Source organism: Ascaphus truei, chromosome 2, assembly GCF_040206685.1.
Source record: "Ascaphus truei isolate aAscTru1 chromosome 2, aAscTru1.hap1, whole genome shotgun sequence".
NCBI classification, from domain to species: domain Eukaryota; kingdom Metazoa; phylum Chordata; class Amphibia; order Anura; family Ascaphidae; genus Ascaphus; species Ascaphus truei.
This window is the reverse complement of record NC_134484.1, coordinates 2,871,560-2,896,947: the sequence shown is the minus strand read 5'-3', so window position 1 is coordinate 2,896,947 and position 25,388 is coordinate 2,871,560. Positions and strand designations below refer to the sequence as shown.

General features: G+C 61.4%; 1 protein-coding gene across 3 annotated transcripts in view; it reads right to left on the bottom strand.

Moving 5' to 3' along the window:
• LOC142474895 (kinesin-like protein KIFC3) overlaps positions 1-25,388 on the bottom strand; it is a 203,022-nt gene that overhangs the window by 176,727 nt on the left and 907 nt on the right. The gene's annotated exons all lie outside the window — the stretch shown is intronic.

The window sequence follows — 25,388 nt, the reverse complement described above, 5'->3', positions numbered from 1 at the left end:
AGATAGCCAGGGACGGAGGTGCCAGACCTGGTAGAGCCTGTCCCAGAGGGTGGCATGAGATAGCCAGGGACGGAGGTGCCAGACCTGGTAGAGCCTGTCCCAGAGGGTGGCATGAGATAGCCAGGGACAGAGGTGCCAGACCTGGTAGAGCCTGTCCCAGCGGGTGGCATGAGATGGCCAGGGACGGAGGTGCCAGACCTAGTGGAGCCTGTCCCAGCGGGTGGCATTAGATAGCCAGTGACGGAGGTGCCAGACCTGGTAGAGCCTGTCCCAGAGGGTGGCACTGAGATAGCCAGGGATGGAGGTGCCAGACCTGGTAGAGCCTGTCCCAGAGGGTGGCATTGAGATAGCAGGGACGGAGGTGCCAGACCTGGTAGAGCCTGTCCCAGAGGGTGGCATTGAGATAGCCAGGGACGGAGGTGCCAGACCTGGTAGAGCCTGTCCCAGCGGGTGGCATGAGATAGCCAGGGACGGAGGTGCCAGACCTGGTAGAGCCTGTCCCAGCGGGTGGCATGAGATAGCCAGGGACGGAGGTGCCAGACCTGGTAGAGCCTGTCCCAGAGGGTGGCATTGAGATAGCCAGGGACGGAGGTGCCAGACCTGGTAGAGCCTGTCCCAGCGGGTGGCATGAGATAGCCAGGGACGGAGGTGCCAGGCTTTTGCATGACCCTTGGCAATTTCAGATTTCCCGCTGACCCGGCTTTCATACGGGCTTGGTTCTGATTGGCTGCTGAGAAAGTTCCCACGCTATGATTGGTTGCTGAGTTTCATGAATGAAACTTGGACCGCGCCTAGTTGTATTTCGCTTTGCGGCGGCGTCGCGGGCGACCGGGGTCCTGATTGGTTCACGGGCTGTCACATGAGACGACAGCCCCTGAAAAATCAAATTACGGCTACCAAAAATAGCGTCGCCGTCGCGCTTACTATAAGCGAACGCGGCGGCGGCAACAATGCATTTGTTTTCGGGCGACGTCGCCGGCACTATAAGCGCGGCCTTAGAATACTATAAGAATCGTCTAACCCAATCAGATTGTAGTGCTCCGGCAGTAAGAGCGCGGGCGGCTTTTCAAAATTTCTCTTGCGCGAATAGCAAAGCCACCGGCTTCGATGCCGCCCCCTCCCCCCACGCGCGAGCAGACCCAGGACACCCGCCACGCATGGTTTGAGCGCCAGCACGCTCAGCGCTAACGGGCCGCAGCCAGAGTTAGTGCGTGTGTCTGTCAGTGAGTGTGTGTCAGTGTTTGTGTGTGTGTGTGCGTGTGTCTGTCAGTGAGTGTGTGTCAGTGTTTGTGTGTGTGTGTGCGTGTGTCTGTCAGTGAGTGTGTGTCAGTGTTTGTGTGTGTGTGTGCGTGTGTCTGTCAGTGAGTGTGTTTCAGTGTTTGTGTGTGTGTGTGCGCGTGTGTCTGTCAGTGAGTGTGTGTCAGTGTTTGTGTGTGTGTGTGTGTGCGTGTGTCTGTCAGTGAGTGTGTTTCAGTGTTTGTGTGTGTGTGTGCGTGTGTCTGTCAGTGAGTGTGTGTCAGTGTTTGTGTGTGTGTGTGCGTGTGTCTGTCAGTGAGTGTGTGTCAGTGTTTGTGTGTGTGTGTGTGTGCGTGTGTCTGTCAGTGAGTGTGTTTCAGTGTTTGTGTGTGTGTGTGCGCGTGTGTCTGTCAGTGAGTGTGTGTCAGTGTTTGTGTGTGTGTGTGTGTGCGTGTGTCTGTCAGTGAGTGTGTTTCAGTGTTTGTGTGTGTGTGTGCGTGTCTGTCAGTGAGTGTGTGTCAGTGTTTGTGTGTGTGTGTGCGTGTGTCTGTCAGTGAGTGTGTGTCAGTGTTTGTGTGTGTGTGTGTGTGCGTGTGTCTGTCAGTGAGTGTGTTTCAGTGTTTGTGTGTGTGTGTGCGTGTGTCTGTCAGTGAGTGTGTTTCAGTGTTTGTGTGTGTGTGTGTGCGTGTGTCTGTCAGTGAGTGTGTGTCAGTGTTTGTGTGTGTGTGTGTGTGTGTGCGTGTGTGTGCGTGTGTCTGTCAGTGAGTGTGTGTCAGTGTTTGTGTGTGTGTGCGTGTGTCTGTCAGTGAGTGTGTGTCAGTGTTTGTGTGTGTGTGTGTGTGCGTGTGTCTGTCAGTGAGTGTGTTTCAGTGTTTGTGTGTGTGTGTGCGTGTGTCTGTCAGTGAGTGTGTGTCAGTGTTTGTGTGTGTGTGCGTGTGTCTGTCAGTGAGTGTGTGTCAGTGTTTGTGTGTGTGTGTGTGTGCGTGTGTCTGTCAGTGAGTGTGTGTCAGTGTTTGTGTGTGTGTGTGTGTGCGTGTGTCTGTCAGTGAGTGTGTTTCAGTGTTTGTGTGTGTGTGTGCGTGTGTCTGTCAGTGAGTGTATCTAAGGCTGAGTCCATAGAGGGGTCCAGCCGCGCTGCTCCGCGCTGCTCCGCGCTGACGCTGAGGCTCGCCTGCTCGGTCAGGAGGCATTCCATGGACTGGCCGGTGAGTCAGCGTGCGCGATCGGGAGGCGGGGTGAGCCGGGGGCACCGACGTCGACGTCATGACGCTGCTTCGTGCTGATTGGGTGCTTTCAGCGCGCTGAGAAACAGGTTCTGCTGTCGGCTGAAAATCCCAGCGCCTCAGCACGCCTGCGGACCCTCGTGGAAGCCCCCTTTAAAGACAACCTCATTGAGGATGACGGGGCTCAGCGTGGAGCGTGCACGGGGCTCAGCGCGGCTTCCCCCTCTCTGGGCGTAGCCTCAGACTCCGTGTGTGCTCCAGGTGCTGCAATGTTGTGTTGTGCTGTGCTGTGCAGTGCTGCGCTGTTCTGCTGTGCTGTGCAGTGCTGTTGTGCTGTGGTCTGCAGTGCTGTTGTGCTGTGCTGTGCAGTGCTGTTGTGCTGTGCTGTGCAGTGCTGCGCTGTTCTGCTGTTCTGCTCTGTGCTGTGCAGTGCTGTTGTGCTGTGCAGTGCTGTTGTGTGCTGTGCTGTGCTGTGCTGTTGTGCTGTGCAGTGCTGTTGTGCTGTGCTGTTGTGCTGTGCAGTGCTGTTGTGCTGTGCTGTGCTGTGCTGTTGTGCTGTGCTGTGCTGTGCAGTGCTGTTGTGCTGTGCTGTGCTGTGCTGTTGTGCTGTGCAGTGCTGTTGTGCTGTGCTGTGCTGTTGTGCTGTGCAGTGCTGTTGTGCTGTGCTGTTGTGCTGTGCTGTGCAGTGCTGTTGTGCTGTGCTGTGCTGTGCTGTTGTGCTGTGCTGTGCTGTGCAGTGCTGTTGTGCTGTGCTGTGCTGTGCTGTTGTGCTGTGCTGTGCTGTGCAGTGCTGTTGTGCTGTGCTGTGCTGTTGTGCTGTGCTGCGCTGTGCAGTGCTGTTGTGCTGTGCTGTGCTGTGCTGTGCAGTGCTGTTGTGCTGTGCAGTGCTGTTGTGCTGTGCAGTGCTGCGCTGTTCTGCTGTTGTGCTGTGCTGTGCAGTGCTGTGCTGTTCTGCTGTGCTGCTCTGTGCTGTGCAGTGCTGTTGTGCTGGGATGTGCAGTGCTTTTGTGCTGTGCTGCGCTGTTCTGCTGTGCTGCTCTGTGCTGTGCAGTGCTGTTGTGCTGTGCTGTTGTGCTGTGCAGTGCTGTTGTGCTGTGGTGTGCAGTGCTGCTGTGCTGTTGTGCGCAGTGCTGCTGTGCTGTTGTGCTGTGGTGTGCAGTGCTGTTGTGCTGTGCTGTGCTGTTGTGCTGTGCTGTGCAGTGCTGTTGTGCTGTGCAGTGCTGTTGTGCTGTGCAGTGCTGCGCTGTTCTGCTGTTGTGCTGTGCTGTGCAGTGCTGTGCTGTTCTGCTGTGCTGCTCTGTGCTGTGCAGTGCTGTTGTGCTGGGATGTGCAGTGCTTTTGTGCTGTGCAGTGCTGCTGTGGTGTGCAGTGCTGTTGTGCTGTGGTGTGCAGTGCTGCTGTGCTGTTGTGCAGTGCTGTTGTGCAGTGCTGCGCTGTTCTGCTGTGCTGCTCTGTGCTGTGCAGTGCTGTTGTGCTGTGCTGTTGTCCTGTGCAGTGCTGTTGTGCTGTGGTGTGCAGTGCTGCTGTGCTGTTGTGCGCAGTGCTGCTGTGCTGTTGTGCTGTGATGTGCAGTGCTGTTGTGCTGTTGTGCAGTGCTGTTGTGCTGTGGTGTGCAGTGCTGTTGTGCTGTTCGGTTCTGCGCTGCGCTGTTGTGCTGTGTTGTGCTGTTGTGCGGTGATACGCTGTTGTGCTGCGCTGTTGTGCAGTGTTGTGCGGTGCTGTTGTGCGGTGCTGTTGTGCTGTATTGTGCGGTGATATGCTGTTGTGCTGCGCTGTTGTGCTGTGTTGTGCGGTGATACGCTGTTGTGCTGCTCTGTTGTGCAGTGTTGTGCGGTGCTGTTGTGCTGTATTGTGCGGTGATACGCTGTTGTGCTGCGCTGTTGTGCAGTGTTGTGCGGTGCTGTTGTGCGGTGCTGTTGTGCTGTATTGTGCGGTGATATGCTGTTGTGCTGCGCTGTTGTGCTGTGTTGTGCGGTGATACGCTGTTGTGCTGCTCTGTTGTGCAGTGTTGTGCGGTGCTGTTGTGCTGTATTGTGCGGTGATACCCTGTTGTGCTGCTGTGTTGTGCGGTGTTGTGCGGTGCTGTGTTGTGCGGTGATACGCTGTTGTGCTGTGTTGTGCGGTGATACGCTGTTGTGCTGTGTTGTGCGGTGCTGTGTTGTGCGGTGATACGCTGTTGTGCTGTGTTGTGCAGTGATACGCTGTTGTGCTGTGTTGTGCGGTGCTGTGTTGTGCGGTGATACGCTGTTGTGCTGTGTTGTGCGGTGATACGCTGTTGTGCTGTGTTGTGCGGTGCTGTGTTGTGCGGTGATACGCTGTTGTGCGGTGTTGTGCGGTGATATGCTGTTGTGCTGCTCTGTTGTGCAGTGTTGTGCGGTGCTGTTGTGCTGTATTGTGCGGTGATACCCTGTTGTGCTGCTGTGTTGTGCGGTGTTGTGCGGTGCTGTGTTGTGCGGTGATACGCTGTTGTGCTGTGTTGTGCGGTGATACGCTGTTGTGCTGTGTTGTGCGGTGTTGTGCGGTGCTGTTGTGTGCAGTGCTGTTGTGCTGTGTTGTGCGGTGATACGCTGTTGTGCTGTGTTGTGCGGTGTTGTGCGGTGCTGTGTTGTGCGGTGATACGCTGTTGTGCTGTGTTGTGCGGTGATACGCTGTTGTGCTGTGTTGTGCGGTGTTGTGCGGTGCTGTTGTGCTGTGTTGTGCGGTGATACGCTGTTGTGCTGTGTTGTGCGGTGTTGTGCGGTGCTGTGTTGTGCGGTGATACGCTGTTGTGCTGTGTTGTGCGGTGATACGCTGTTGTGCTGTGTTGTGCGGTGATACGCTGTTGTGCTGTGTTGTGCTATTTGTATTGAAATAACCGAGTGATGTTACTGGCAGAGGAACGTGCTCCGGCCGGCCTGGGACTGGAAGGGTTAATACCCCCCCCCCCCCCCCGGGTGTTTCCTATACAAGAGAGCGAGAGCACTCAGGCATGGAACGCCTTCTCCGGCAATATCAGCGCTCGTTTCACAGATTCAATCTGGTTAATAGGTCCCGCAGAGCCGAAATTACACCCCCTCCCTCCCCTGCCACTGCTGAGGTGAGGGTGCTGAGGTGAGGGTGCTGCAGGGATTGCGCAGGTGCAGGGATTTGGGTGGGTGCTGAGGTGAGGGTGCTGCAGTGATTGCCCAGGTGCAGGGATTTGGGTGGGGGCTGAGGTGAGGGTGCTGCAGGGATTGCCCAGGTGCAGGGATTTGGGTGGGTGCTGAGGTGAGAGTGCTGCAGTGATTGCCCAGGTGCAGGGATTTGGGTGGGAGCTGAGGTGAGGGTGCTGCAGTGATTGCCCAGGTGCAGGGATTTGGGTGGGTGCTGAGGTGAGGGTGCTGCAGGGATTGCCCAGGTGCAGGGATTTGGGTGGGGGCTGAGGTGAGGGTGCTGCAGTGATTGCCCAGGTGCAGGGATTTGGGTGGGTACTGAGGTGAGGGTGCTGCAGGGATTGCCCGGGTGCTGGGATTTGGGTGGGGGCTGAGGTGAGGGTGCTGCAGTGATTGCCCAGGTGCAGGGATTTGGGTGGGGGCTGAGGTGAGGGTGCTGCAGGGATTGCCCAGGTGCAGGGATTTGGGTGGGTGCTGAGGTGAGGGTGCTGCAGTGATTGCCCAGGTGCGGGGATTTGGGTGGGGGCTGAGGTGAGGGTGCTGCAGTGATTGCCCAGGTGCAGGGATTTGGGTGGGGGCTGAGGTGAGGGTGCTGCAGTGATTGCCCAGGTGCAGGGATTTGGGTGGGGGCTGATGTGAGAGTGCTGCAGTGATTGCGCAGGTGCGGGGATTTGGGTGGGGGCTGAGGTGAGGGTGCTGCAGTGATTGCTCAGGTGCAGGGATGTGGGGGCTGTGGTGAGGGTGCTGCAGTGATTGCCAAGTTCCAGGGATTTGGGTGGGGGCTGAGGTGAGGGTGCTGCAGTGATTAACCAGGTGCAGGGATTTGGGTGGGTGGGAGGTGAGGGTGCTGCAGTGATTGCACAGGTGCAGGGATTTGGGTGGGGGCAGAGGTGAGGGTGCTGCTGGGATTGCCCGGGTGCAGGGATTTGGGTGGGTGGGAGGTGAGGGTGCTGCAGTGATTGCCCAGGTGCAGGGATTTGGGTGGGGGCAGAGGTGAGGGTGCTGCTGGGATTGCCCGGGTGCAGGGATTTGGGTGGGTGGGAGGTGAGGGTGCTGCAGTGATTGCGCAGGTGCGGGGATTTGGGTGGGTGGGAGGTGAGGGTGCTGCAGTGATTGCACAGGTGCAGGGATTTGGGTGGGGGCAGAGGTGAGGGTGCTGCAGTGATTGCGCAGGTGCTGGGATTTGGGTGGGGGCTGAGGTGAGGGTGCTGCAGTGATGGTGCAGGGATTTGGGTGGGGGCTGAGGTGAGGGTGCTGCAGTGATTGCCCAGGTGCAGGGATTTGGGTGGGGGCTGAGGTGAGGGTGCTGCAGTGATTGCCCAGGTGCAGGGATTTGGGTGGGTGCTGAGATGAGGGTGCTGCAGAGATTGCCCAGGTGCAGGGATTTGGGTGGGGGCTGAGGTGAGGGTGCTGCAGTGATTGCCCAGGTGCGGGGATTTGGGTGGGTGCTGAGGTGAGGGTGCTGCAGTGATTGCCCAGGTGCAGGGATTTGGGTGGGGGCTGAGGTGAGGGTGCTGCAGTGATTGCCCAGGTGCAGGGATTTGGGTGGGGGCTGAGGTGAGGGTGCTGCAGTGATTGCCCAGGTGCGGGGATTTGGGTGGGGGCTGAGGTGAGGGTGCTGCTGTGATTGCCCAGGTGCAGGGATTTGGGTGGGGGCTGAGGTGAGGGTGCTGCAGTGATTGCGCAGGTGCAGGGATTTGGGTGGGGGCTGAGGTGAGGGTGCTGCAGTGATTGCCCAGGTGCGGGGATTTGGGTGGGGGCTGAGGTGAGGGTGCTGCAGTGATTGCGCAGGTGCGGGGATTTGGGTGGGTGCTGAGGTGAGGGTGCTGCAGTGATTGCCCAGGTGCAGGGATTTGGGTGGGTGCTGAGGTGAGGGTGCTGCAGTGATTGCCCAGGTGCGGGGATTTGGGTGGGGGCTGAGGTGAGGGTGCTGCTGTGATTGCCCAGGTGCAGGGATTTGGGTGGGTGCTGAGGTGAGGGTGCTGCAGTGATTGCCCAGGTGCAGGGATTTGGGTGGGGGCTGAGGTGAGGGTGCTGCAGTGATTGCCCAGGTGCAGGGATTTGGGTGGGGGCTGTGGTGAGGGTGCTGCAGTGATTGCCCAGGTGCAGGGATTTGGGTGGGGGCTGTGGTGAGGGTGCTGCAGTGATTGCCCAGGTGCAGGGATTTGGGTGGGGGCTGAGGTGAGGGTGCTGCAGTGATTGCTCAGGTGCAGGGATTTGGGTGGGGGCTGAGGTGAGGGTGCTGCAGTGATTGCCCAGGTGCAGGGATTTGGGTGGGGCTGAGGTGAGGGTGCTGCAGTGATTGCCAATTTCCAGGGATTTGGGTGGGGGCTGAGGTGAGGGTGCTGCAGTGATTGCGCAGGTGCAGGGATTTGGGTGGGTGCTGAGGTGAGGGTGCTGCTGTGATTGCCCAGATGCAGGGATTTGGGTGGGTGCTGAGGTGAGGGTGCTGCAGTGATTGCCCAGGTGCAGGGATTTGGGTGGGGGCTGAGGTGAGGGTGCTGCAGTGATTGCCCAGGTGCAGGGATTTGGGTGGGTGCTGAGGTGAGGGTGCTGCAGTGATTGCCCAGGTGCAGGGATTTGGGTGGGGGCTGAGGTGAGGGTGCTGCAGTGATTGCCCAGGTGCAGGGATTTGGGTGGGGGCTGAGGTGAGGGTGCTGCAGTGATTGCCCAGGTGCGGGGATTTGGGTGGGGGCTGAGGTGAGGGTGCTGCTGTGATTGCCCAGGTGCAGGGATTTGGGTGGGTGCTGAGGTGAGGGTGCTGCAGTGATTGCCCAGGTGCGGGGATTTGGGTGGGTGCTGAGGTGAGGGTGCTGCAGTGATTGCCCAGGTGCAGGGATTTGGGTGGGTGCTGAGGTGAGGGTGCTGCAGTGATTGCCCGGGTGCAGGGATTTGGGTGGGGGCTGAGGTGAGGGTGCTGCAGTGATTGCCCAGGTGCAGGGATTTGGGTGGGTGCTGAGGTGAGGGTGCTGCAGTGATTGCCCATGTGCAGGGATTTGGGTGGGGGCTGTGGTGAGGGTGCTGCAGTGATTGCCCAGGTGCAGGGATTTGGGTGGGGGCTGAGGTGAGGGTGCTGCAGTGATTGCCCAGGTGCAGGGATTTGGGTGGGGGCTGTGGTGAGGGTGCTGCAGTGATTGCCCAGGTGCAGGGATTTGGGTGGGGGCTGAGGTGAGGGTGCTGCAGTGATTGCTCAGGTGCAGGGATTTGGGTGGGGGCTGAGGTGAGGGTGCTGCAGTGATTGCCCAGGTGCAGGGATTTGGGTGGGTGCTGAGGTGAGGGTGCTGCAGTGATTGCCCATGTGCAGGGATTTGGGTGGGGGCTGTGGTGAGGGTGCTGCAGTGATTGCCCAGGTGCAGGGATTTGGGTGGGGGCTGAGGTGAGGGTGCTGCAGTGATTGCCCAGGTGCAGGGATTTGGGTGGGGGCTGTGGTGAGGGTGCTGCAGTGATTGCCCAGGTGCAGGGATTTGGGTGGGGGCTGAGGTGAGGGTGCTGCAGTGATTGCTCAGGTGCAGGGATTTGGGTGGGGGCTGAGGTGAGGGTGCTGCAGTGATTGCCCAGGTGCAGGGATTTGGGTGGGTGCTGAGGTGAGGGTGCTGCAGTGATTGCCCATGTGCAGGGATTTGGGTGGGGGCTGTGGTGAGGGTGCTGCAGTGATTGCCCAGGTGCAGGGATTTGGGTGGGGGCTGAGGTGAGGGTGCTGCAGTGATTGCCCAGGTGCAGGGATTTGGGTGGGGCTGAGGTGAGGGTGCTGCAGTGATTGCCAATTTCCAGGGATTTGGGTGGGGGCTGAGGTGAGGGTGCTGCAGTGATTGCGCAGGTGCAGGGATTTGGGTGGGTGCTGAGGTGAGGGTGCTGCTGTGATTGCCCAGATGCAGGGATTTGGGTGGGTGCTGAGGTGAGGGTGCTGCAGTGATTGCCCAGGTGCAGGGATTTGGGTGGGGGCTGAGGTGAGGGTGCTGCAGTGATTGCCCAGGTGCAGGGATTTGGGTGGGTGCTGAGGTGAGGGTGCTGCAGTGATTGCCCAGGTGCAGGGATTTGGGTGGGGGCTGAGGTGAGGGTGCTGCAGTGATTGCCCAGGTGCAGGGATTTGGGTGGGGGCTGAGGTGAGGGTGCTGCAGTGATTGCCCAGGTGCGGGGATTTGGGTGGGGGCTGAGGTGAGGGTGCTGCTGTGATTGCCCAGGTGCAGGGATTTGGGTGGGTGCTGAGGTGAGGGTGCTGCAGTGATTGCCCAGGTGCGGGGATTTGGGTGGGTGCTGAGGTGAGGGTGCTGCAGTGATTGCCCAGGTGCAGGGATTTGGGTGGGTGCTGAGGTGAGGGTGCTGCAGTGATTGCCCGGGTGCAGGGATTTGGGTGGGGGCTGAGGTGAGGGTGCTGCAGTGATTGCCCAGGTGCAGGGATTTGGGTGGGTGCTGAGGTGAGGGTGCTGCAGTGATTGCCCATGTGCAGGGATTTGGGTGGGGGCTGTGGTGAGGGTGCTGCAGTGATTGCCCAGGTGCAGGGATTTGGGTGGGGGCTGAGGTGAGGGTGCTGCAGTGATTGCCCAGGTGCAGGGATTTGGGTGGGGGCTGTGGTGAGGGTGCTGCAGTGATTGCCCAGGTGCAGGGATTTGGGTGGGGGCTGAGGTGAGGGTGCTGCAGTGATTGCTCAGGTGCAGGGATTTGGGTGGGGGCTGAGGTGAGGGTGCTGCAGTGATTGCCCAGGTGCAGGGATTTGGGTGGGTGCTGAGGTGAGGGTGCTGCAGTGATTGCCCATGTGCAGGGATTTGGGTGGGGGCTGTGGTGAGGGTGCTGCAGTGATTGCCCAGGTGCAGGGATTTGGGTGGGGGCTGAGGTGAGGGTGCTGCAGTGATTGCCCAGGTGCAGGGATTTGGGTGGGGGCTGAGGTGAGGGTGCTGCAGTGATTGCCAATTTCCAGGGATTTGGGTGGGGGCTGAGGTGAGGGTGCTGCAGTGATTGCGCAGGTGCAGGGATTTGGGTGGGTGCTGAGGTGAGGGTGCTGCTGTGATTGCCCAGGTGCAGGGATTTGGGTGGGTGCTGAGGTGAGGGTGCTGCAGGGATTGCCCGGGTGCGGGGATTTGGGTGGGGGCTGAGGTGAGGGTGCTGCAGTGATTGCCCGGGTGCTGGGATTTGGGTGGGTGCTGAGGTGAGGGTGCTGCAGTGATTGCCCAGGTGCAGGGATTTGGGTGGGGGCTGAGGTGAGGGTGCTGCAGTGATTGCCAAGTTCCAGGGATTTGGGTGGGGGCTGAGGTGAGGGTGCTGCAGTGATTGCCCAGGTGCAGGGATTTGGGTGGGGGCTGAGATGAGGGTGCTGCAGTGATTGCGCAGGTGCAGGGATTTGGGTGGGGGCTGAGGTGAGGGTGCTGCAGTGATTGCGCAGGTGCGGGGATTTGGGTGGGGGCTGAGGTGAGGGTGCTGCAGTGATTGCCCAGGTGCAGGGATTTGGGTGGGGGCTGAGGTGAGGGTGCTGCAGTGATTGCCCAGGTGCAGGGATTTGGGTGGGTGCTGAGGTGAGGGTGCTGCAGTGATTGCGCAGGTGCGGGGATTTGGGTGGGTGCTGAGGTGAGGGTGCTGCAGTGATTGCGCAGGTGCGGGGATTTGGGTGGGTGCTGAGGTGAGGGTGCTGCTGGGATTGCCCGGGTGCAGGGATTTGGGTGGGTGCTGAGGTGAGGGTGCTGCTGTGATTGCCCAGGTGCAGGGATTTGGGTGGGTGCTGAGGTGAGGGTGCTGCAGGGATTGCCCGGGTGCAGGGATTTGGGTGGGTGCTGAGGTGAGGGTGCTGCTGTGATTGCCCAGGTGCAGGGATTTGGGTGGGTGCTGAGGTGAGGGTGCTGCAGTGATTGCCCAGGTGCAGGGATTTGGGTGGGTGCTGAGGTGAGGGTGCTGCTGTGATTGCCCAGGTGCAGGGATTTGGGTGGGTGCTGAGGTGAGGGTGCTGCAGGGATTGCCCGGGTGCGGGGATTTGGGTGGGGGCTGAGGTGAGGGTGCTGCAGTGATTGCCCGGGTGCTGGGATTTGGGTGGGTGCTGAGGTGAGGGTGCTGCAGTGATTGCCCAGGTGCAGGGATTTGGGTGGGGGCTGAGGTGAGGGTGCTGCAGTGATTGCCAAGTTCCAGGGATTTGGGTGGGGGCTGAGGTGAGGGTGCTGCAGTGATTGCCCAGGTGCAGGTATTTGGGTGGGTGCTGAGGTGAGAGTGCTGCTGTGATTGCGCAGGTGCAGGGATTTGGGTGGGGGCTGAGGTGAGGGTGCTGCAGGGATAGCCCAGGTGCAGGGATTTGGGTGGGGGCTGAGGTGAGGGTGCTGCAGTGATTGCCCAGGTGCAGGGATTTGGGTGGGGGCTGAGGTGAGGGTGCTGCAGTGATTGCCCAGGTGCAGGGATTTGGGTGGGGGCTGAGATGAGGGTGCTGCAGTGATTGCCCAGGTGCAGGGATTTGGGTGGGTGCTGAGGTGAGGGTGCTGCAGTGATTGCGCAGGTGCGGGGATTTGGGTGGGGGCTGAGGTGAGGGTGCTGCAGGGATTGCGCAGGTGCGGGGATTTGGGTGGGGGCTGAGGTGAGGGTGCTGCAGGGATTGCGCAGGTGCAGGGATTTGGGTGGGTGCTGCAGGGATTGACAAGGTGCAGGGATTTGGGTGGGGGCTGAGGTGAGGGTGCTGCAGTGATTGCCCAGGTGCAGGGATTTGGGTGGGGGCTGAGATGAGGGTGCTGCAGTGATTGCCCAGGTGCAGGGATTTGGGTGGGTGCTGAGGTGAGGGTGCTGCAGTGATTGCGCAGGTGCGGGGATTTGGGTGGGTGCTGAGGTGAGGGTGCTGCAGTGATTGCTCAGGTGCGGGGATTTGGGTGGGGGCTGAGGTGAGGGTGCTGCAGGGATTGCCCAGGTGCAGGGATTTGGGTGGGTGCTGAGGTGAGGGTGCTGCAGTGATTGCCCAGGTGCAGGGATTTGGGTGGGGGCTGAGGTGAGGGTGCTGCAGTGATTGCGCAGGTGCGGGGATTTGGGTGGGGGCTGAGGTGAGGGTGCTGCAGTGATTGCGCAGGTGCAGGGATTTGGGTGGGTGCTGAGGTGAGGGTGCTGCAGTGATTGCCCAGGTGCAGGGATTTGGGTGGGTGCTGAGGTGAGGGTGCTGCAGTGATTGCGCAGGTGCTGGGATTTGGGTGGGTGCTGAGGTGAGGGTGCTGCAGTGATTGCGCAGGTGCGGGGATTTGGGTGGGGGCTGAGGTGAGGGTGCTGCAGTGATTGCCCAGGTGCGGGGATTTGGGTGGGGGCTGTGGTGAGGGTGCTGCAGGGATAGCCCAGGTGCGGGGATTTGGGTGGAGGCTGAGATGAGGGTGCTGCAGTGATTGCCCAGGTGCGGGGATTTGGGTGGGTGCTGAGGTGAGGGTGCTGCAGTGATTGCCCAGGTGCAGGGATTTGGGTGGGGGCTGAGGTGAGGGTGCTGCAGTGATTGCGCAGGTGCTGGGATTTGGGTGGGTGCTGAGGTGAGGGTGCTGCAGTGATTGCCCAGGTGCAGGGATTTGGGTGGGTGGGAGGTGAGGGTGCTGCAGTGATTGCCCAGGTGCAGGGATTTGGGTGGGTGGGAGGTGAGGGTGCTGCAGTGATTGCCCAGGTGCGGGGATTTGGGTGGGGGCTGAGGTGAGGGTGCTGCAGTGATTGCCCGGGTGCAGGGATTTGGGTGGGGGCTGAGGTGAGGGTGCTGCAGTGATTGCCCAGGTGCAGGGATTTGGGTGGGGGCTGAGGTGAGGGTGCTGCAGTGATTGCCCAGGTGCAGGGATTTGGGTGGGTGCTGAGGTGAGGGTGCTGCAGTGATTGCCCGGGTGCAGGGATTTGGGTGGGGGCTGAGGTGAGGGTGCTGCAGTGATTGCCCAGGTGCAGGGATTTGGGTGGGGGCTGAGGTGAGGGTGCTGCAGTGATTGCCCAGGTGCAGGGATTTGGGTGGGGGCTGAGGTGAGGGTGCTGCAGTGATTGCCCAGGTGCAGGGATTTGGGTGGGTGGGAGGTGAGGGTGCTGCAGTGATTGCCCAGGTGCAGGGATTTGGGTGGGGGCTGAGGTGAGGGTGCTGCAGTGATTGCCCAGGTGCAGGGATTTGGGTGGGTGGGAGGTGAGGGTGCTGCAGTGATTGCCCAGGTGCGGGGATTTGGGTGGGTGGGAGGTGAGGGTGCTGCAGTGATTGCCCAGGTGCTGGGATTTGGGTGGGTGGGAGGTGAGGGTGCTGCAGTGATTGCCCAGGTGCTGGGATTTGGGTGGGTGCTGAGGTGAGGGTGCTGCAGTGATTGCCCAGGTGCTGGGATTTGGGTGGGTGCTGAGGTGAGGGTGCTGCAGTGATTGCCCGGGTGCTGGGATTTGGGTGGGTGCTGAGGTGAGGGTGCTGCAGTGATTGCCCAGGTGCTGGGATTTGGGTGGGTGCTGAGGTGAGGGTGCTGCAGTGATTGCCCAGGTGCGGGGATTTGGGTGGGGGCTGAGGTGAGGGTGCTGCTGTGATTGCCCAGGTGCAGGGATTTGGGTGGGGGCTGAGGTGAGGGTGCTGCAGTGATTGCCCAGGTGCAGGGATTTGGGTGGGGGCTGAGGTGAGGGTGCTGCAGTGATTGCCCAGGTGCAGGGATTTGGGTGGGGGCTGAGGTGAGGGTGCTGCAGTGATTGCCCAGGTGCAGGGATTTGGGTGGGGGCTGAGGTGAGGGTGCTGCAGTGATTGCCCAGGTGCAGGGATTTGGGTGGGGGCTGAGGTGAGGGTGCTGCAGTGATTGCCCAGGTGCAGGGATTTGGGTGGGTGGGAGGTGAGGGTGCTGCAGTGATTGCCCAGGTGCAGGGATTTGGGTGGGGGCTGAGGTGAGGGTGCTGCAGTGATTGCCCAGGTGCAGGGATTTGGGTGGGTGGGAGGTGAGGGTGCTGCAGTGATTGCCCAGGTGCGGGGATTTGGGTGGGTGGGAGGTGAGGGTGCTGCAGTGATTGCCCAGGTGCTGGGATTTGGGTGGGTGGGAGGTGAGGGTGCTGCAGTGATTGCCCAGGTGCTGGGATTTGGGTGGGTGCTGAGGTGAGGGTGCTGCAGTGATTGCCCAGGTGCTGGGATTTGGGTGGGTGCTGAGGTGAGGGTGCTGCAGTGATTGCCCGGGTGCAGGGATTTGGGTGGGGGCTGAGGTGAGGGTGCTGCAGTGATTGCCCAGGTGCGGGGATTTGGGTGGGGGCTGAGGTGAGGGTGCTGCAGTGATTGCGCAGGTGCAGGGATTTGGGTGGGGGCTGAGGTGAGGGTGCTGCTGTGATTGCTCAGGTGCGGGGATTTGGGTGGGTGCTGATGTGAGGGTGCTGCAGTGATTGCCCAGGTGCAGGGATTTGGGTGGGTGGGAGGTGAGGGTGCTGCAGTGATTGCCCAGGTGCGGGGATTTGGGTGGGTGCTGAGGTGAGGGTGCTGCAGTGATTGCCCAGGTGCAGGGATTTGGGTGGGGGCTGAGGTGAGGGTGCTGCAGTGATTGCCCAGGTGCAGGGATTTGGGTGGGTGCTGATGTGAGGGTGCTGCAGTGATTGCCCAGGTGCGGGGATTTGGGTGGGTGCTGATGTGAGGGTGCTGCAGTGATTGCCCAGGTGCGGGGATTTGGGTGGGGGCTGAGGTGAGGGTGCTGCAGTGATTGCGCAGGTGCAGGGATTTGGGTGGGGGCTGAGGTGAGGGTGCTGCAGTGATTGCCCAGGTGCAGGGATTTGGGTGGGTGCTGAGGTGAGGGTGCTGCAGTGATTGCCCAGGTGCAGGGATTTGGGTGGGGGCTGAGGTGAGGGTGCTGCAGTGATTGCCCAGGTGCTGGGATTTGGGTGGGTGCTGAGGTGAGGGTGCTGCAGTGATTGCCCAGGTGCGGGGATTTGGGTGGGGGCTGAGGTGAGGGTGCTGCAGTGATTGCCCAGGTGCAGGGATTTGGGTGGGTGCTGAGGTGAGGGTGCTGCAGTGATTGCCCAGGTGCAGGGATTTGGGTGGGGGCTGAGGTGAGGGTGCTGCAGGGATTGCCCAGGTGCAGGGATTTGGGTGGGTGCTGAGGTGAGGGTGCTGCAGTGATTGCCCAGGTGCGGGGATTTGGGTGGGTGCTGAGGTGAGGGTGCTGCAGTGATTGCCCAGGTGCGGGGATTTGGGTGGGGGCTGAGGTGAGGGTGCTGCAGTGATTGCCCAGGTGCAGGGATTTGGGTGGGTGCTGAGGTGAGGGTGCTGCAGTGATTGCCCAGGTGCGGGGATTTGGGTGGGGGCTGAGGTGAGGGTGCTGCAGTGATTGCCCAGGTGCAGGGATTTGGGTGGGTGGGAGGTGAGGGTGCTGCAGTGATTGCCCAGGTGCGGGGATTTGGGTGGGTGCTGAGGTGAGGGTGCTGCAGTGATTGCCCAGGTGCGGGGATTTGGGTGGGGGCTGAGGTGAGGGTGCTGCAGTGATTGCCCAGGTGCAGGGATTTGGGTGGGTGCTGAGGTGAGGGTGCTGCAGTGATTGCCCAGGTGCAGGGATTTGGGTGGGGGCTGAGGTGAGGGTGCTGCAGTGATTGCCCAGGTGCTGGGATTTGGGTGGGTGCTGAGGTGAGGGTGCTGCAGTGATTGCCCAGGTGCGGGGATTTGGGTGGGGGCTGAGGTGAGGGTGCTGCAGTGATTGCCCAGGTGCAGGGATTTGGGTGGGTGCTGAGGTGAGGGTGCTGCAGTGATTGCCCAGGTGCAGGGATTTGGGTGGGGGCTGAGGTGAGGTTGCTGCAGGGATTGCCCAGGTGCAGGGATTTGGGTGGGTGCTGAGGTGAGGGTGCTGCAGTGATTGCCCAGGTGCAGGGATTTGGGTGGGTGGGAGGTGAGAGTGCTGCAGTGATTGCCCAGGTGCGGGGATTTGGGTGGGGGCTGAGGTGAGGGTGCTGCAGTGATTGCCCAGGTGCAGGGATTTGGGTGGGGGCTGAGGTGAGGGTGCTGCAGTGATTGCCCAGGTGCGGGGATTTGGGTGGGGGCTGAGGTGAGGGTGCTGCAGTGATTGCGCAGGTGCAGGGATTTGGGTGGGGGCTGAGGTGAGGGTGCTGCAGTGATTGCCCAGGTGCAGGGATTTGGGTGGGTGCTGAGGTGAGGGTGCTGCTGTGATTGCCCAGGTGCAGGGATTTGGGTGGGGCTGAGGTGAGGGTGCTGCAGTGATTGCCCAGGTGCAGGGATTTGGGTGGGGGCTGAGGTGAGGGTGCTGCAGTGATTGCCCAGGTGCAGGGATTTGGGTGGGGGCTGAGGTGAGGGTGCTGCAGTGATTGCCCAGGTGCTGGGATTTGGGTGGGTGCTGAGGTGAGGGTGCTGCAGTGATTGCCCAGGTGCAGGGATTTGGGTGGGTGCTGAGGTGAGGGTGCTGCAGTGATTGCGCAGGTGCAGGGATTTGGGTGGGAGGTGAGGGTGCTGCAGTGATTGCCCAGGTGCAGGGATTTGGGTGGGTGCTGAGGTGAGGGTGCTGCAGTGATTGCCCAGGTGCAGGGATTTGGGTGGGGGCTGAGGTGAGGGTGCTGCAGTGATTGCACAGGTGCAGGGATTTGGGTGGGTGCTGAGGTGAGGGTGCTGCAGTGATTGCCCAGGTGCAGGGATTTGGGTGGGTGCTGAGGTGAGGGTGCTGCAGTGATTGCCCAGGTGCAGGGATTTGGGTGGGGGCTGAGGTGAGGGTGCTGCAGTGATTGCCCAGGTGCAGGGATTTGGGTGGGTGCTGAGGTGAGGGTGCTGCAGGGATTGCCCAGGTGCAGGGATTTGGGTGGAGGCTGAGGTGAGGGTGCTGCAGTGATGGTGCAGGGATTTGGGTGGGGCCTGAGGTGAGGGTGCTGCAGTGATTGCCCAGGTGCAGGGATTTGGGTGGGTGCTGAGGTGAGGGTGCTGCAGTGATTGCCCAGGTGCAGGGATTTGGGTGGGTGCTGAGGTGAGGGTGCTGCAGGGATTGCCCAGGTGCAGGGATTTGGGTGGAGGCTGAGGTGAGGATGCTGCAGTGATTGCCCAGGTGCGGGGATTTGGGTGGGTGCTGAGGTGAGGGTGCTGCAGTGATTGCCCAGGTGCAGGGATTTGGGTGGGGGCTGAGGTGAGGGTGCTGCAGTGATTGCCCAGGTGCAGGGATTTGGGTGGGTGCTGAGGTGAGGGTGCTGCAGGGATTGCCCAGGTGCAGGGATTTGGGTGGGTGCTGAGGTGAGGGTGCTGCAGTGATTGCCCAGGTGCAGGGATTTGGGTGGGTGCTGAGGTGAGGGTGCTGCAGTGATAGCCCAGGTGCAGGGATTTGGGTGGGGCCTGAGGTGAGGGTGCTGCAGTGATTGCCCGGGTGCTGGGATTTGGGTGGGGGCTGAGGTGAGGGTGCTGCAGTGATTGCCCAGGTGCAGGGATTTGGGTGGGTGCAGAGGTGAGGGTGCTGCTGTGATTGCCCAGGTGCAGGGATTTGGGTGGGTGCTGAGGTGAGGGTGCTGCAGTGATTGCCCAGGTGCAGGGATTTGGGTGGGGGCTGAGGTGAGGGTGCTGCAGGGATTGCCCAGGTGCAGGGATTTGGGTGGGTGCTGAGGTGAGGGTGCTGCAGTGATTGCCCAGGTGCAGGGATTTGGGTGGGTGCTGAGGTGAGGGTGCTGCTGTGATTGCCCAGGTGCAGGGATTTGGGTGGGTGCTGAGGTGAGGGTGCTGCAGTGATTGCCCAGGTGCAGGGATTTGGGTGGGTGCTGAGGTGAGGGTGCTGCAGTGATTGCCCAGGTGCAGGGATTTGGGTGGGGGCTGAGGTGAGGGTGCTGCAGTGATTGCCCATGTGCAGGGATTTGGGTGGGGCTGAGGTGAGGGTGCTGCAGTGATTGCGCAGGTGCTGGGATTTGGGTGGGTGGGAGGTGAGGGTGCTGCAGTGATTGCTCAGGTGCAGGGATTTGGGTGGGTGCTGAGGTGAGGGTGCTGCAGTGATTGCCCAGGTGCGGGGATTTGGGTGGGGGCTGAGGTGAGGGTGCTGCAGTGATTGCCCAGGTGCGGGGATTTGGGTGGGTGCTGAGGTGAGGGTGCTGCAGAGATTGCCCAGGTGCAGGGATTTGGGTGGGTGCTGAGGTGAGGGTGCTGCAGTGATTGCACAGGTGCAGGGATTTGGGTGGGTGCTGAGGTGAGGGTGCTGCAGTGATTGCCCAGGTGCAGGGATTTGGGTGGGGGCTGAGGTGAGGGTGCTGCAGTGATTGCCCAGGTGCAGGGATTTGGGTGGGGCTGAGGTGAGGGTGCTGCTGTGATTGCCCAGGTGCAGGGATTTGGGTGGGGCTGAGGTGAGGGTGCTGCTGTGATTGCCCAGGTGCAGGGATTTGGGTGGGGGCTGAGGTGAGGGTGCTGCAGGGATAGCCCAGGTGCGGGGATTTGGGTGGAGGCTGAGATGAGGGTGCTGCAGTGATTGCCCAGGTGCAGGGATTTGGGTGGGTGCTGAGGTGAGGGTGCTGCAGTGATTGCCCAGGTGCAGGGATTTGGGTGGGTGCTGAGGTGAGGGTGCTGCAGTGATTGCCCAGGTGCAGGGATTTGGGTGGGTGCTGAGGTGAGGGTGCTGCAGTGATTGCCCAGGTGCAGGGATTTGGGTGGGGGCTGAGGTGAGGGTGCTGCTGTGATTGCCCAGGTGCAGGGATTTGGGTGGGGGCTGAGGTGAGGGTGCTGCAGTGATTGCCCAGGTGCAGGGATTTGGGTGGGTGCTGAGGTGAGGGTGCTGCAGTGATTGCCCATGTGCAGGGATTTGGGTGGGTGCTGAGGTGAGGGTGCTGCAGTGATTGCCCAGGTGCAGGGATTTGGGTGGGGGCTGAGGTGAGGGTGCTGCAGTGATTGCCCGGGTGCAGGGATTTGGGTGGGGGCTGAGGTGAGGGTGCTGCTGGGATTGCCCGGGTGCAGGGATTTGGGTGGGGGCTGAGGTGAGGGTGCTGCTGGGATTGCCCGGGTGCAGGGATGTGGGGGCTGAGGTGAGGGTGCTGCAGTGATTGCCCAGGTGCGGGGATTTGGGTGGGGGCTGAGGTGAGGGTGCTGCAGTGATTGCCCAGGTGCAGGGATTTGGGTGGGTGCTGAGGTGAGGGTGCTGCAGTGATGGCCCAGGTGCAGGGATTTGGGTGGGTGCTGAGGTGAGGGTGCTGCAGTGATTGCCCAGGTGCAGGGATTTGGGTGGGTGCTGAGGTGAGGGTGCTGCAGTGATTGCGCAGGTGCAGGGATTTGGGTGGGGGGCTGAGGTGAGGGTGCTGCAGTGATTGCCCAGGTGCAGGGATTTGGGTGGGTGCTGAGATGAGGGTGCTGCAGTGATTGCCCAGGTGCAGGGATATGGGTGGGTGCTGAGGTGAGGGTGCTGCAGTGATTGCCCAGGTGCAGGGATTTGGGTGGGGGCTGAGGTGAGGGTGCTGCAGTGATTGCTCAGGTGCTGGGATTTGGGTGGAGGCTGAGGTGAGGGTGCTGCAGTGATTGCCCAGGTGCAGGGATTTGGGTGGGTGCTGAGATGAGGGTGCTGCAGTGATTGCCCAGGTGCAGGGATTTGGGTGGGGGCTGAAGTGAGGGTGCTGCAGTGATTGCCCAGGTGCAGGGATTTGGGTGGGGGCTGAGGTGAGGGTGCTGCTGTGATTGCTCAGGTGCTGGGATTTGGGTGGAGGCTGAGGTGAGGGTGCTGCAGTGATTGCCCAGGTGCGGGGATTTGGGTGGGTGCTGAGATGAGGGTGCTGCAGTGATTGCCCAGGTGCGGGGATTTGGGTGGGGGCTGAGGTGAGGGTGCTGCAGGGATTGCCCAGGTGCAGGGATTTGGGTGGGTGCTGAGATGAGGGTGCTGCAGTGATTGCCCAGGTGCAGGGATTTGGGTGGGTGCTGAGGTGAGGGTGCTGCAGTGATTGCCCATGTGCAGGGATTTGGGTGGGGGCTGTGGTGAGGGTGCTGCAGTGATTGCCCAGGTGCAGGGATTTGGGTGGGGGCTGAGGTGAGGGTGCTGCAGTGATTGCCCAGGTGCAGGGATTTGGGTGGGGGCTGTGGTGAGGGTGCTGCAGTGATTGCCCAGGTGCAGGGATTTGGGTGGGGGCTGAGGTGAGGGTGCTGCAGTGATTGCTCAGGTGCAGGGATTTGGGTGGGGGCTGAGGTGAGGGTGCTGCAGTGATTGCCCAGGTGCAGGGATTTGGGTGGGTGCTGAGGTGAGGGTGCTGCAGTGATTGCCCATGTGCAGGGATTTGGGTGGGGGCTGTGGTGAGGGTGCTGCAGTGATTGCCCAGGTGCAGGGATTTGGGTGGGGGCTGAGGTGAGGGTGCTGCAGTGATTGCCCAGGTGCAGGGATTTGGGTGGGGGCTGAGGTGAGGGTGCTGCAGTGATTGCCAATTTCCAGGGATTTGGGTGGGGGCTGAGGTGAGGGTGCTGCAGTGATTGCGCAGGTGCAGGGATTTGGGTGGGTGCTGAGGTGAGGGTGCTGCTGTGATTGCCCAGATGCAGGGATTTGGGTGGGTGCTGAGGTGAGGGTGCTGCAGGGATTGCCCGGGTGCGGGGATTTGGGTGGGGGCTGAGGTGAGGGTGCTGCAGTGATTGCCCAGGTGCAGGGATTTGGGTGGGTGCTGAGGTGAGGGTGCTGCAGTGATTGCCCAGGTGCAGGGATTTGGGTGGGGGCTGAGGTGAGGGTGCTGCAGTGATTGCCCAGGTGCAGGGATTTGGGTGGGGGCTGAGGTGAGGGTGCTGCAGTGATTGCCCAGGTGCGGGGATTTGGGTGGGGGCTGAGGTGAGGGTGCTGCTGTGATTGCCCAGGTGCAGGGATTTGGGTGGGGGCTGAGGTGAGGGTGCTGCAGTGATTGCCCAGGTGCAGGGATTTGGGTGGGTGCTGAGGTGAGGGTGCTGCAGTGATTGCCCATGTGCAGGGATTTGGGTGGGGGCTGAGGTGAGGGTGCTGCAGTGATTGCCCAGGTGCAGGGATTTGGGTGGGGGCTGTGGTGAGGGTGCTGCAGTGATTGCCCAGGTGCAGGGATTTGGGTGGGGGCTGAGGTGAGGGTGCTGCAGTGATTGCTCAGGTGCAGGGATTTGGGTGGGGGCTGAGGTGAGGGTGCTGCAGTGATTGCCCAGGTGCAGGGATTTGGGTGGGTGCTGAGGTGAGGGTGCTGCAGTGATTGCCCATGTGCAGGGATTTGGGTGGGGGCTGTGGTGAGGGTGCTGCAGTGATTGCCCAGGTGCAGGGATTTGGGTGGGGGCTGAGGTGAGGGTGCTGCAGTGATTGCCCAGGTGCAGGGATTTGGGTGGGGCTGAAGTGAGGGTGCTGCAGTGATTGCCAATTTCCAGGGATTTGGGTGGGGGCTGAGGTGAGGGTGCTGCAGTGATTGCGCAGGTGCAGGGATTTGGGTGGGTGCTGAGGTGAGGGTGCTGCTGTGATTGCCCAGGTGCAGGGATTTGGGTGGGTGCTGAGGTGAGGGTGCTGCAGGGATTGCCCGGGTGCGGGGATTTGGGTGGGGGCTGAGGTGAGGGTGCTGCAGTGATTGCCCGGGTGCTGGGATTTGGGTGGGTGCTGAGGTGAGGGTGCTGCAGTGATTGCCCAGGTGCAGGGATTTGGGTGGGGGCTGAGGTGAGGGTGCTGCAGTGATTGCCCAGGTGCGGGGATTTGGGTGGGGGCTGAGGTGAGGGTGCTGCAGTGATTGCCAAGTTCCAGGGATTTGGGTGGGGGCTGAGGTGATGGTGCTGCAGTGATTGCCCAGGTGCAGGGATTTGGGTGGGGGCTGAGGTGAGGGTGCTGCAGTGATTGCCCAGGTGCGGGGATTTGGGTGGGGGCTGAGGTGAGGGTGCTGCAGTGATTGCCAAGTTCCAGGGATTTGGGTGGGGGCTGAGGTGATGGTGCTGCAGTGATTGCCCAGGTGCACGGATTTGGGTGGGGGCTGAGGTGATGGTGCTGCAGTGATTGCCCAGGTGCAGGGATTTGGGTGGGTGCTGAGATGAGAGTGCTGCAGTGATTGCGCAGGTGCTGGGATTTGGGTGGGGGCTGAGGTGAGGGTGCTGCAGTGATTGCCCAGGTGCAGGGATTTGGGTGGGGGCTGAGGTGAGGGTGCTGCTGTGATTGCTCAGGTGCTGGGATTTGGGTGGGGGCTGAAGTGAGGGTGCTGCAGAGATTGCCCAGGTGCAGGGATTTGGGTGGGGTCTGAGGTGAGGGTGCTGCAGTGATTGCCCGGGTGCAGGGATTTGGGTGGGGGCTGAGGTGAGGGTGCTGCTGGGATTGCCCGGGTGCAGGGATGTGGGGGCTGAGGTGAGGGTGCTGCAGTGATTGCCCAGGTGCAGGGATTTGGGTGGGGGCTGAGGTGAGGGTGCTGCAGTGATTGCCCAGGTGCAGGGATTTGGGTGGGGGCTGAGGTGAGGGTGCTGCAGTGATGGCCCAGGTGCGGGGATTTGGGTGGGGGCTGAGGCGAGGGTGCTGCAGTGATTGCCCAAGTGCAGGGATTTGGGTGGGTGCTGAGGTGAGGGTGCTGCAGTGATTGCCCGGGTGCAGGGATTTGGGTGGGGGCTGAGGTGAGGGTGCTGCTGTGACTGCCCGGGTGCGGGGATTTGGGTGGGGGCTGAGGTGAGGGTGCTGCTGTGATTGCCCGGGTGCAGGGATTTGGGTGGGGGCTGAGGTGAGGGTGCTGCAGTGATTGCCTGGGTGCGGGGATTTGGATGGGTGCTGAGGTGAGGGTGCTGCAGTGATTGCCCAGGTGCAGGGATTTGGGTGGGGGCTGAGGTGAGGTGCTGCAGGGATTGCCCAGGTGCAGGGATTTGGGTGGGTGCTGCAGGGATTGACAAGGTGCAGGGATTTGGGTGGGGGCTGAGGTGAGGGTGCTGCAGTGATTGCACAGGTGCAGGGATTTGGGTGGGTGCTGAGGTGAGGGTGCTGCAGTGATTGCCCAGGTGCAGGGATTTGGGTGGAGGCTGAGGTGAGGGTGCTGCAGTGATTGCACAGGTGCAGGGATTTGGGTGGGTGCTGAGGTGAGGGTGCTGCAGTGATTGCCCAGGTGCTGGGATTTGGGTGGGGGCTGAGGTGAGGGTGCTGCAGTGATTGCCCAGGTGCAGGGATTTGGGTGGGTGCTGCAGGGATTGACAAGGTGCAGGGATTTGGGTGGGGGCTGAGGTGAGGTGCTGCAGGGATTGCCCAGGTGCAGGGATTTGGGTGGGGGCTGAGGTGAGGGTGCTGCAGTGATTGCGCAGGTGCAGGGATTTGGGTGGGGGCTGAGGTGAGGGTGCTGCAGTGATTGCCCAGGTGCGGGGATTTGGGTGGGGGCTGAGGTGAGGGTGCTGCAGTGATTGCGCAGGTGCAGGGATTTGGGTGGGGGCTGAGGTGAGGGTGCTGCAGTGATTGCACAGGTGCAGGGATTTGGGTGGGGGCTGAGGTGAGGGTGCTGCAGTGATTGCGCAGGTGCAGGGATTTGGGTGGTTGGGAGGTGAGGGTGCTGCTGGGATTGCCCGGGTGCAGGGATGTGGGGGCTGAGGTGAGGGTGCTGCAGTGATTGCCCAGGTGCAGGGATTTGGGTGGGGGCTGAGGTGAGGGTGCTGCAGTGATTGCCCAGGTGCAGGGATTTGGGTGGGGGCTGAGGTGAGGGTGCTGCAGTGATGGCCCAGGTGCGGGGATTTGGGTGGGGGCTGAGGCGAGGGTGCTGCAGTGATTGCCCAAGTGCAGGGATTTGGGTGGGTGCTGAGGTGAGGGTGCTGCAGTGATTGCCCGGGTGCAGGGATTTGGGTGGGGGCTGAGGTGAGGGTGCTGCTGTGACTGCCCGGGTGCGGGGATTTGGGTGGGGGCTGAGGTGAGGGTGCTGCTGTGATTGCCCGGGTGCAGGGATTTGGGTGGGGGCTGAGGTGAGGGTGCTGCAGTGATTGCCTGGGTGCGGGGATTTGGATGGGTGCTGAGGTGAGGGTGCTGCAGTGATTGCCCAGGTGCAGGGATTTGGGTGGGGGCTGAGGTGAGGTGCTGCAGGGATTGCCCAGGTGCAGGGATTTGGGTGGGTGCTGCAGGGATTGACAAGGTGCAGGGATTTGGGTGGGTGCTGAGGTGAGGGTGCTGCAGTGATTGCACAGGTGCTGGGATTTGGGTGGGGGCTGAGGTGAGGGTGCTGCAGTGATTGCCCAGGTGCAGGGATTTGGGTGGGTGCTGCAGGGATTGACAAGGTGCAGGGATTTGGGTGGGGGCTGAGGTGAGGTGCTGCAGGGATTGCCCAGGTGCAGGGATTTGGGTGGGGGCTGAGGTGAGGGTGCTGCAGTGATTGCGCAGGTGCAGGGATTTGGGTGGGGGCTGAGGTGAGGGTGCTGCAGTGATTGCCCAGGTGCGGGGATTTGGGTGGGGGCTGAGGTGAGGGTGCTGCAGTGATTGCGCAGGTGCAGGGATTTGGGTGGGGGCTGAGGTGAGGGTGCTGCAGTGATTGCACAGGTGCAGGGATTTGGGTGGGGGCTGAGGTGAGGGTGCTGCAGTGATTGCGCAGGTGTTGGGATTTGGGTGGGTGCTGAGGTGAGGGTGCTGCAGTGATTGCCCGGGTGCGGGGATTTGGATGGGTGCTGAGGTGAGGGTGCTGCAGTGATTGCCCAGGTGCAGGGATTTGGGTGGGTGCTGAGGTGAGGGTGCTGCTGGGATTGCCCGGGTGCAGGGATTTGGATGGGTGCTGAGGTGAGGGTGCTGCAGTGATTGCGCAGGTGCGGGGATTTGGGTGGGTGCTGATGTGAGGGTGCTGCAGTGATTGCGCAGGTGCAGGTATTTGGGTTGGGGGCTGAGGTGAGGGTGCTGCAGTGATTGCGCAGGTGCAGGTATTTGGGTTGGGGGCTGAGGTGAGGGTGCTGCAGTGATTGCCCATGTGCAGGGATTTGGGTGGGTGCTGAGGTGAGGGTGCTGCAGTGATTGCGCAGGTGCAGGGATTTGGGTGGGGGCTGAGG